Source organism: Cebus imitator, unplaced genomic scaffold, assembly GCF_001604975.1.
Source record: "Cebus imitator isolate Cc_AM_T3 unplaced genomic scaffold, Cebus_imitator-1.0 Scaffold908, whole genome shotgun sequence".
NCBI classification, from domain to species: domain Eukaryota; kingdom Metazoa; phylum Chordata; class Mammalia; order Primates; family Cebidae; genus Cebus; species Cebus imitator.
The window spans coordinates 25680-36554 of NW_016108223.1; positions in this window are offsets into that span (position 1 = coordinate 25680).

Sequence of the window (10875 nt, forward strand, 5' to 3'; positions counted from 1 at the left end):
AATGGAGTGAGTTTATGAAATGTTCAACTTAGCCCAGCAATGACATGATCAGCAGGGATGAACTTGAGGGTTAGGCCAGACACTTTAGAGTAGTTGCCCGGCTTGATGTCCCTGTGGTGACACAAAGAATAGCTTCTGGCAGTCGCCTGACTGTGCAGGTGGTGCTTGTGTAGCTAGATTCTTATGCACAGCTGGGTTAGAGAGGATCAGCGTCCCATCTTCCACCACTCACGAAGGGCTGTCCTAGTCCTGGAACCAGTGTGAGTATGATCAGCAACGGACCCCATGTAACACACATGAGTTGATGGAAATAAAGAGTGAAAAGACAAATATCACATGCTAAGTAAGGGTTTTCTTCAAATGATAGGATCATTGAATATTTTCATATTTTGTTTTAACTTTTTAATAAGGATTAATACAGTATCACTGTTATCCCTTACAAATTGTTAGAAAGTAAAAATAAATACCATAGCATATGTTGGCCAGAATGTAGTATTGCCTCTGAATCAAGGTTGTTCCTTATCAAATACAAAGTCTTTGAGATGGGGTCATAGCCAGAGCCACATTACTTGTGAATTGTGGAAGGAAATGACTTTGGAAGGGATGAAGAAGGGAGGGCAAGATGGCTTAGGTCAGATTAGAAAGAAGGAGCCCTGAGAAGCTGCTGGGAAACACAGCCGGCCCTGTGTGTTGTGCCATGTTTGAGACGGGCTATTTCACATTGTGGTGGCCTGGAGCTACAAACCCAAAAGCGCTGATTCCTTTTCTTTTCTGCTCCTGTCCTTTCCCTGTGACCCTCCACTTTGACCCACATCATGGCCTGCCCCTGAATTGTTATTGAGCAACACCACCAAGGAGCTCATGGTCACTTTGCATCCTTGTAGGGCCTGCTCTTCAGCAGGAAGACCCTTCTGGGGACTCTGCAGAGAACCAGGTAAAATGGGATATGAATGTTAGGGGTCTCAGTGAAACAGTTACTTTCTTGACTTTGTCTTCTAGAATTAGGATCAGAAAATCTTATATAAGATATGAGATTTTTACCATATAAATTGTAGAAGACTTACAGAATTTCCTTGGTTAGGGGAGTTTTGAGCGACAGTCTCTTCTTGACTGAGACTTGATTTAAGACAGTGGGAGAAAATGACAGCATCAACCACACGCTGTGTGATCAGAAGCATTTTACATTAGCAGGTGTGTTTTCTTTTTGGACGAAAATCACTTAATGGCCAGCAACATGGTTGGAAGGAAACAACGTCCAAGAAAAATTTGTCTTTAGCATGTGTTGGTTTGCTCTGTTCCTCTTTTGAGTTTCTTTAATTGAACACTGGTTTCCATCTAGTGTTTTAATGTCACCAAGCGCAGGAAAGTCAGGACACAGCATGGTCTGATGCTCATAACAATTTATTTTCTGTCATTACAGGAAGCTCTGGGACTGCAGCAAGCGGGTAAGTGTTGGGGAACCTCTGTCATATTGATGCATAATCCAGAAGATGAGGAATGTGACACTTTCTCACTGGCTTTCCGGTAGACAGGTAGCCTGAGTTGAGCTTCCTGTTGTGAATGTGGACTTAGGCAGCGATGGGAGAAATGATTTTACCAGATAAGGAACAACGGCCACATTCTGTGGTCCCTGGGAGCAACTGCATTCTTTACAGATGGGGTGGGATCCTGTGCATGGGGCTGGCCCAGGTGTTTTTTGAATTCATGTGGTGCCATGGTCACTGTGTCTCGGGGGATGTGTGTTGGTTTCCGTACATACACATCCCCAGATTTACTAGTGTTCACATTCTCCACAGAGATTTTTGTTACCATTGCAGACTTACTATAGGCACAGGAAAAAATCAGCTTTTAAGCTTATGATGTGTGCAGTACTTTGCACGCAAAAGACACTTTAATTAACCTTAAAGAAATTCGGTCAATGCCCATGCCAATCCTCAAGGCATACGAAAAGAACAGAATTGTGTGAGGATCTCTGCACATTTTATTTTCTTCATTCACACTTCCCTGCTGTACGTTGTTGTCAAATAAACCTCATCCATTCACAGGCTTTCCTGTTTTCCTCCTGTCACCAGAGTTGCTCACTCTAGCCATTTCTGTCCTTCACAAGCCTTTTCCACCAAAGCCCTCAGTATTGATCATCCACGGCCCGTCTTGAGCAGGGAGCGTGGGCCGGGGCTCCTTTCTGTGCATTTATACCCTGGTACAGCCTCATGCTATGGACAGTTCTGGTGGGAAACTGAGAAGAGAAGAGGCTGCAAGCAGGGTTGGGGTGAAATCACTCCAACTTTCTCCATTGAGGACTTATACTGCCCATCAGCTAATGTGGCTAAGAACAGAGAGCGCCAGGAATACATGGAGTTCCAACCTTTTCTCTCTCAGCCTAGTGCTGGATGCTGTATGCTTGGCTGAGGAACACAGCAAAGAGAAAAGACAGCAACATGGTTTGCACAGGGTCTGAGAGGCAGGGTGAGCACTTGGCTCCCTAGCAGGATGGAGGCTAGTCTTGCCTTGCAGGTTTAGAAAAAGAAACATGGCTGTGGAACCGCATAGGCTCCATGAGGTTCCCGTTGCACCCACTCTTGAGAAATGTTCTTTCTTTGCTCTGAAGGCCCATGCAAACAACAAGGGAAAGCAGTGTGTTGTCGTTAAATAGGAATATCAGCTGAGACAATGTATAGCTTGAGTTTCTTCTTGGAATATGCATTCGGTCGAAACTTATTTTATCTAAATCAGGTTTGATAGCTGTGTAGGTGTCAGTATTTATCTCACATTTTAAAACACTGAGGCATTTGTGATTTTAAAATGTTTCTCACTAACCTCAGAAGCCATCTTCTCATTACCCAATTACCCTTTCATTTTTAATCCCTAGAATATTCTTTGCTTTTGTTACATTTTGTTGTTGTTGATGATGATGATGTTTGGCTCCCAGTGGGCTTTCTGCTGTGAGGGATTAAAGGTTGAGATCAGTGTTAGCAACGCTGAGGCTCAAAGAATTCATAGACAGCTGCCCGGGTTTCTCTGTGAGAAAGAGAGAGAGCAGGCCATGGCCTTGGCCTGCCAGGAAACATGATTTAGAGGAATAGAAGGAAGGAGTGAGGCAGCAAAGCCATGAAGGTGGAGGGGATACCAAGGTGCACATCAGGAGAGTAATTTCTACACCATCACCTGGGCAAGGCCGGAATGTTCAAGCCTCATTTGAAGGCAGAGATTAGCTTCAACTTCATGACTGGCCTGAATATCGGCCATCATTCTAAAAGCATGGACAGAGGAGCAGCTTTGTTTCTTGTCTTCTCCATGTTTCTCTGTGTTGATGGCAGGTCGCCACCAACAATTAGTGAGACAGTGAACAAGAGTGTGTTCCTGAAATGTTCAGCTTGGCCCAGAGATGACATGATCAGTAGGAACGAACTTGAGGGTTGGGACAGACACTTGAGGGTAGTTTATCCCACTTGATCTCCCTGTGGTGGCACAAAGAATAGCTTCTGGCAGTCACCTGACAGGCGGTCCTTGTGTAGCTAGATTCTTATACATAGCTGGGTTAGGATCAGAGTCCCACCTTGTGCCACTCAACAGGGGGTGTCCCAGTTCTGGAGCCTGTGTGAGTATGATTAGCAACAGACGCCATGTAACACACATGAGGTGATGAAAAGACGAAAATAAAGAGTGGAAAGACATATAGCACATGCTGATTAGGGATGTTCTTGAAGTGATAGGATCATTGAGCATTTTGATGTTTTGGTTTAACTTTTTACTTAGGATTAATAAATACAACAGCACTATTATCTTCTAAAATAAAAATTGTTAGAAAGGAAATATAAATAAGTAAATAAATAAATAAATACCATAGCATATGTTGGCCAAAATGTTACATTGTCTCTAAAGCAAGGTTGTTCCTTATGAAGTACAAAATCCTGTAGATGGGTGATGGCCAGAGCAGCACCACTTGTGAATTGTGAGAGGAAATGACTTTGCAAAGGATGAAGAAGGGAGGGCAATATGGCTCAGGTCAGATAGTCCTGAGAAGCTGCAGGAAACATAGCCTGCCCTGGGTGGTGTGCCATGTTTGAGATGGACTGTTTCACATTGTGGTGGCCTGGAGCTACAAACCCAAAGGCCCTGATTCCCTTTGTTTTCTATTCCTGTCATTTTACTGCCACCCTCCTCCCTCACCCAAATCATGGCATGTCCCTGAATTGTCAATGAGCAATGCCACCACGTTGCTGATGGTCACTTTGCATCATTCTAGGGCCTGCTCTTCAGCAGGAAGACACTTCTGTGGATGCTGCAGAGGACGAGGTACAATGGGATGTGATTGTCAGGCCACAGGATGTCTCTGAGTGAAACAGTTGCTTTCTTGACTTTATCTTCTTGAATTGGGATCAGAGAATCTTATATAAGATACGAGAATTTTACCATGTAAACTGTAGATGACTTACAGAATTCGCTTGGTTGGGGGAGTTTTGAGCAAGTGTCCCTTCTTGACTGGGACTCGATTTAAGACAGTGGGAGAAAGTGACAGCATCAATCACACACTGTGGTGGCAAGCTTTTTTTCCTTAGCAGGTCTGTTGTCTTTTTAGGACAAAATTCACTTAATGTCCAAGCAACATGGTGGAAAGAAACATCGTTCAAAAACCTTGTCTGCAGCATGCGTCAGTGTGCTCGGTTCTTTTGGGTTTCTTTGAGGGCAGGAAAGTAAGGACACAGCATGGTCTGAGGGTCATAAGAAATTATTTTCTGTCATTACAGGAAGCTGTGGGACTGCAGCAAGCCAGTAAGTGTTGGGGAACCCCTGTCATACCGGTGAGTAATCCAGAAGATGAGGAATGTGGCACTGTGTCACAGGCTATCCTCCAGACAGGCAGCCTGAGTTGAGCTTCCTGTTGCGAAAGTGGTCGTAGGCAGCTGCAGGAGAAATGATTTTACCAGATAAGGAACAATGGTCACATTCTGCAGTCCCTGGGCGCAACTGCATTCTCTGAAGGTGGGGTGGGATCCTGTGCATGGGACCGTCCCAGGTCTTTTGTGAATTCATGCAGTGCCATGGTCACTGTGTCTTGGGTTGTGTGTTTTGGTTTCCATACATACAGATCCTCAGATTTTCTAGTATTCACGTTCTCTACAGGGATTTTATCAGCACTGCATTCTTACAATAGGCACAGGAAAAAGTCAACTTGGGAGCTTACGATGTGTGCAGTTGATTGCATGCAAAAGGTGCTTTAACCCAGAAAATGTTCCATCCATACCCAGGCCAATTATTAAGGTGTACCAAAAGAACAGAACTGTTTGAAGATCTCTGCTCATTTTATTTTTTTCATTCACAATTCCCTGCTGTGCTTGGTTTTCAAATAAACCTGATCCGTTTACAGGCTTTTCTGTTTCCGCCTGTCACCGGAGTGGCTCACTCTAGCCGCTTTCAATCTTCACAAGCCTTTTCCACCAAAGCCCTCAGAATTAATCGTCCATGGCCCATCTTGAATAGGGAGAGTGAGCCGAGCTCCTTTCTGTGCATGTAGACCCTGGTACAGCCTAAAGCTATGGCCAGTTCTGGTGAGAAACTGAGAAGAGAGGAACCTGCAAGCAGAGTTAGGGTGAAATCACCCCAGCTTTCTTCATTGAGGCCTTATACTGCCCATCAGCTAATATGGCCAAGAATAGAGAGTGTCAGGGATATGTGGAGTTCCAGCCTTTCCTCCCTTTGCTTAGTCCTGGTTGCGTGTGCTCGGACAGGAACACAGCAAAGAGAAAAGACAGCCACGTGGTTTGCACAGGGTCTGAGAGGCAGGGTTAACACTTGCCTTCCTAGCAGGATGGATTGGTCATGCCTTGCACGTTTAGGAAAAGAAACTTGGCTGTGAAACCGCAGAGGCTCTATTAGGTCCCCGTTGTACCCACTCTTGAGAAATGTTCTTGCTTTCCTCTGAAGTCCCTTGCAAACAGCAAGGGAAAGCAGTGGATTTTGGTTAAATATATGTATAAGCTGAGCCAAAGTATAGCTTGAGTTTCATTCTTGGAATATGCATTTGGTGGAAACTTACTCTATCTAAATTGGATTTGATAGGTGTGTAGGTGTCAGTGTTTATCCCACATTTTAAAACACAGGCATTTGTGATTTAAAAATGTTTCTAGCTAACCTCAGAAGCCATCTGCCCAATTCCCCTATTCCTCTTTAATCCCTAGAAGATTCTTTGCTTTTGTTACATTTTGGTGTTATTATTGTTGTTGTTGATGTTGCTGTTTGGTACCCCGTAGGTTTTCTGCTGTGTGGGATTAAAGGTTGACATCAGCGTTAGCAACATTGAGTCTCTAGGAATTCATAGGCAACTTCCAAGGTTTGTCTGTGAGAAAGAGAGAGAGCAGGCATGGCCTTGGCCTGTGCCTGCCAGGTAACATGATTTAGAGGAATAGAAGGAAGGAATGAGGACAGGAAAGCCATGAAGGTGGAGGGGAAACCAAAGTGCAGCATCAGGAGAGTGAGTTCTACACCATCACCTGGGCACAGCTAGAATGTTCAAGCCTCATCTGAAGGCAGAGATGAGCTCCGACTTCATGGCTGGCCTGAATATTGGCCATCATTCTAAAAGCATGGACACAAAAGCAGCCTTATTTCTTGTCTTCTCCATTTTTTTGTGTGTGTTGATGGCAGGGTACCCACCAAGAATTAGTGAGAAAGTGAACAGGAGTGTGTTTCTGAAATGTTCAGCTTGGCCCAGAGATGACATGATCGGTAGGAACGAACTTGAGGGTTAGGCCAGACACTTGAGGGTAGTTGCCTGGCTTGATCTCCCTGTGGTGGCACAAAAAATAGCTTCTGGCAGTCACCTGACAGGTGGCCCTTGTGTGGCTAGGTTCTTCTGCACGGCTGGATTAGAGAGGATCAGCGTCCCACTTGTGCCACTCAAGAAGAGTTGTCCCAGTCCTGGATCCTGTGTTTGTATGATCAGCAACAGACTCCTTGTAACACACAGGAGGGGATGAAAATAAAGAGTGGAAAGACAAATACCACATGCTGATTAGGAATATTCTTAAAATGATAGGATCATTGAGCATTTTGATGTTTTGGTTTAACTTTTTACTTACGATTAATAAATACAACGGCAGTATTATCTTTTAAAATAGAAATTGATAGAAAAGAAATATAAATAAGTAAGTAAATAAATAAATAAATACCACAGCATATGTTGGACAGAATGTTATATTGTCTCTGAGGCACAGTTGTTCCTTATGAAGTACAAAATCCTGTAGGTGGGTGATGGCCAGAGCAGCACCACTTGTGAATTGTGAGAGGAAATGACTTTGCAAGGAATGAAGAAGGGAGGGCAAGATGGCTCAGGTCAGATGGTAATGAGAAGCTGCAGGGAAACATAGTCTGTCCTGGGTGGTGTGCCATGTTTGAGATGGACTGTTTCGCATTGTGGTGACCTTGAGCTACAAAACCAAAGGCCCTGATTCCTTTTCTTTTCTGCTCCTGTCGTTTTCCTGCCATCCTCCTCCCTCACCCAAATCATGGCATGCCCCTGATGTCAACGAGCAATGCCTCCAAATTGCTCATGGTCACTTTGCATCCTTCTAGGGCCTGCTCTTCAGCCGGAAGACACTTCTGTGGATGCTGCAGAGGACGAGGTACAATGGGATGTGATCGTCAGGCCACAGGATGTGTCTGAGTGAAACAGTTGGTTTCCTGACTTTATCTTTTGGAAGTGGGATCAGAAAATCCTACATAAGATATGAGAATTTTACCATATAAACTGTAGATGACTTACCGATTTCTCTTGGTAGAGGGGGAGTTTTGAGCGGGAGTCCCTTCTTTTTTTATTGCATTTTAGGTATTGGGGTACATGCGAAGAACATGCAAGATTCTTGCATAGGTTCACACATGGCAGTGTGATTTGCTGCCTTCCTCCACTTCACCTATATCTGGCATTTCTCCCCATGCTGTCTCTCCCCAACTCCCTACGCCTCACTGTCTCTCCCCCGTTTTTCCCCAACAGACCCCAGGGTGTAGTGCTTTCCTCCTTGTGTCCATGTGTTCTCATTGTTCAATACCCGCCTATGAGTGAGAACATGCGGTGTTTGATTTTCTGTTCTTGTGTCAGTTTGCTGAGAATGATGGTTACCAGGTTCATCCATGTCCCTATAAAGGACACGAAATCATCATTTTTGATGGCTGCATAATATTCCATGGTGTATTTGTGCCACATTTTCCTTATCCAGTCTATCATCGATGGGCGTTTTTGTTGGTTCCAGGTCTTTTGCTATTTTAAAGAGTGCTGCAATGAACATTTGTGTGCATATGTCCTTATAGTAGAACAATTTATAATCCTTTGGATATATACCCAGTAATGGGATTGCTGGGTCAAATGGAATTTCTATTTCTAGGTCCTTGAGGAATCGCCACACTGTCTTCCACAATGGTTGAACTAATTTACACTCCCACCAACAGTGTAAAAGTCTTCCTATTTCTCCATATCCTCTCCAGCATCTGTTGTCTCTAGATTTTTTAATGATTGCCATTCTTACTGGCGTGAGATGATATCTCAATGTAGTTTTGATTTGCATTTCTCTAATGACCAGTGATGATGAGCATTTTTTCATATGTTTGTTGGCCTCATGTATGTCTTCTTTTGTAAAGTGTCTGTTCATATCCTTCGCCCACTTTTGAATGGGCTGGTTGTTTTTTTCTTGTAAATCTGTTTTAGTTCTTTGTAAATTCTGGATATCAGCCCTTTGTCAGATGGGTAAACTGCAAAAATTTTTTCCCATTCTGTTGGTTGCCAATTCACTCTAATGACTGTTTCTTTTGCTGTGCAGAAGCGGTGGAGTTTGAATAAGTCCCATTTGTCTATTTTGGCTTTTTGTTGCTAATGCTTTAGGTCTTTTGGTCATGAAGCTCTAGCCTATGTCCTTAATGGTTTTGCCTAGATTTTCTTCTAGGGTTTTTATGGTGTTAGGTCTTATGTTTCAGTCTTTAATTCATCTGGAGTTAATTTTAGTGTAAGGTGTCAGGAAGGAATCCAGTTTCTGCTTTCTATACATGGCTAGCCAGTTTTCCCAACACCATTTATTAAACAGGGAATTCTTTCCCCATTGCTTGTTTTTGTCAGGTTTGTCAAAGATTGGATGGTTGTAGATATGTTGTGTTGCCTACGAGGCCTCTGTTCTGTTCCATTGGTCTGTATCTCTGTTTTGCTACCAGTACGGTGCTGTTTTGATTACTGTAGCCTTGTAGTTTTGTTTGAAGTCCGGTAGCATGATGCTTCCCACTTCATTCTTTTTGCTTAGTATTGACTTGTCTATGCGGGCTCTCTTTTGGTTCCATATGAAGTCTAAGGTGTGTTTTGCAGTTCTGTGAAGAAGGTCATTGGTAGCATTGAATCTGTGAATTACTTTGGGCAGTATGGCCGTTTTCTCGCCATTGATTGTTCCTAACCATGAACATGGAATGTTTCTCCATCTGTTTGTGTCCTCTCTGATTTCATTGAGCAGTGGCTTGTAGTTCTTCTTGAAGAGGTCCTTTACATTCCTTGTTAGTTGTATTCCTAGGTATTTTATTCTCTTTGTAGCAATTGTGAATGGCAGTTCATTCTTGATTTGGCTTTCTTTAAGTTTGTTATTGTTGTATAGGAATGCTTGTGATTTTTGCACATTGATTTTGTATACTGAGACTTTGCTGAAGTTGCTTATCAGTTTCAGGAGCTTTTGGGCTGAGACAATGGGGTCTTCTAGATACACAATCATGTCACCTGCAAATAGAGACAATTTGACTTCCTTCTTTCCTGTTTGAATACTCTTTATTTCCTTTTTTTGCCTGATTGCTCTGGCTAGAAATTCCAGTACTATATTGAATACGAGTGGTGAGAGGGCATCCTTGTCTAGTGCCAGATTTCACAGGGAATGCTTCCAGGTTTTGCCCATTCAGTATGTTATTGGCTGTTGGTTTGTAGTAAATAGCTTTTATTATTTTGAGATACGTTCTGTCAATACCTAGTTTATTGAGGAATTTTATCATGAAGCACTGTTGAATTGTGTCAAAGGCCTTCTCTGCATCCATTGAGATAATCATGAGGTTTTTGTCTTTGGTTCTGTTTATGTGGTGCATTATGTTCATAGACTTGCCTATGTTGAACCAGCCTTGCATCCCTGGAATGAAGCCTACTTGTTCATGGCAGATAAGCTTTTTGATGTACTGTTGCAATTGGCTTACCAGTATTTTGTTGAAGATTTTTGCATCTATGTTCGTCATGGATATTGGCCTGAAGTTTTCTTTTCTTGTTGAGTCTCTGCTGGGTTTTGGTATCAGGATGATGTTGGTCTCATAAAATGATTTGGGAAGGATTCTCTATTTTTGGATTATTTGGAATAGTTTCAGAAGGAATGGTACCAGCTTCTCTTTGTATGTCTGGTAGAATTCGGCTGTGAACCCATCTCGACATGGGATTTTTTTGGGTGGTAAGCTCTTAATTGCTGCTTCAACTTCAGACCTTGTTGTTGGTGTATGCAGGGTTTCAACTTCTTCCTGATTTAGGCTTGGGAGGAAGGAAGTGTCCAGGAATTTATCCATTTCTTCCAGGTTTACTTGTTTATGTGCATAGAGTTTTTGTAATAATCTCTGATGATTTTTTGAATTTCTGTGGAATCTGTGGTGATACCTCCTTTATCGTTTTTTATTGCATCAATTTGGTTATTCTCTCTTTTCTTTTTTATTAATCTGGCTAGTGGTCTGTCTATTTTGTTGATCTTTTCGAAAATCCAGCTCCTGGATTTATTGACTTTTTGAAGGGTTTTTGTGTCTCTATCTCCTTCAGTTCTGCTCTGATGTTAGGTATTTCTTGTCTTCTGCTGGGTTTTGAGGTTTTTTTTTTTTTTTTTTTTTTTT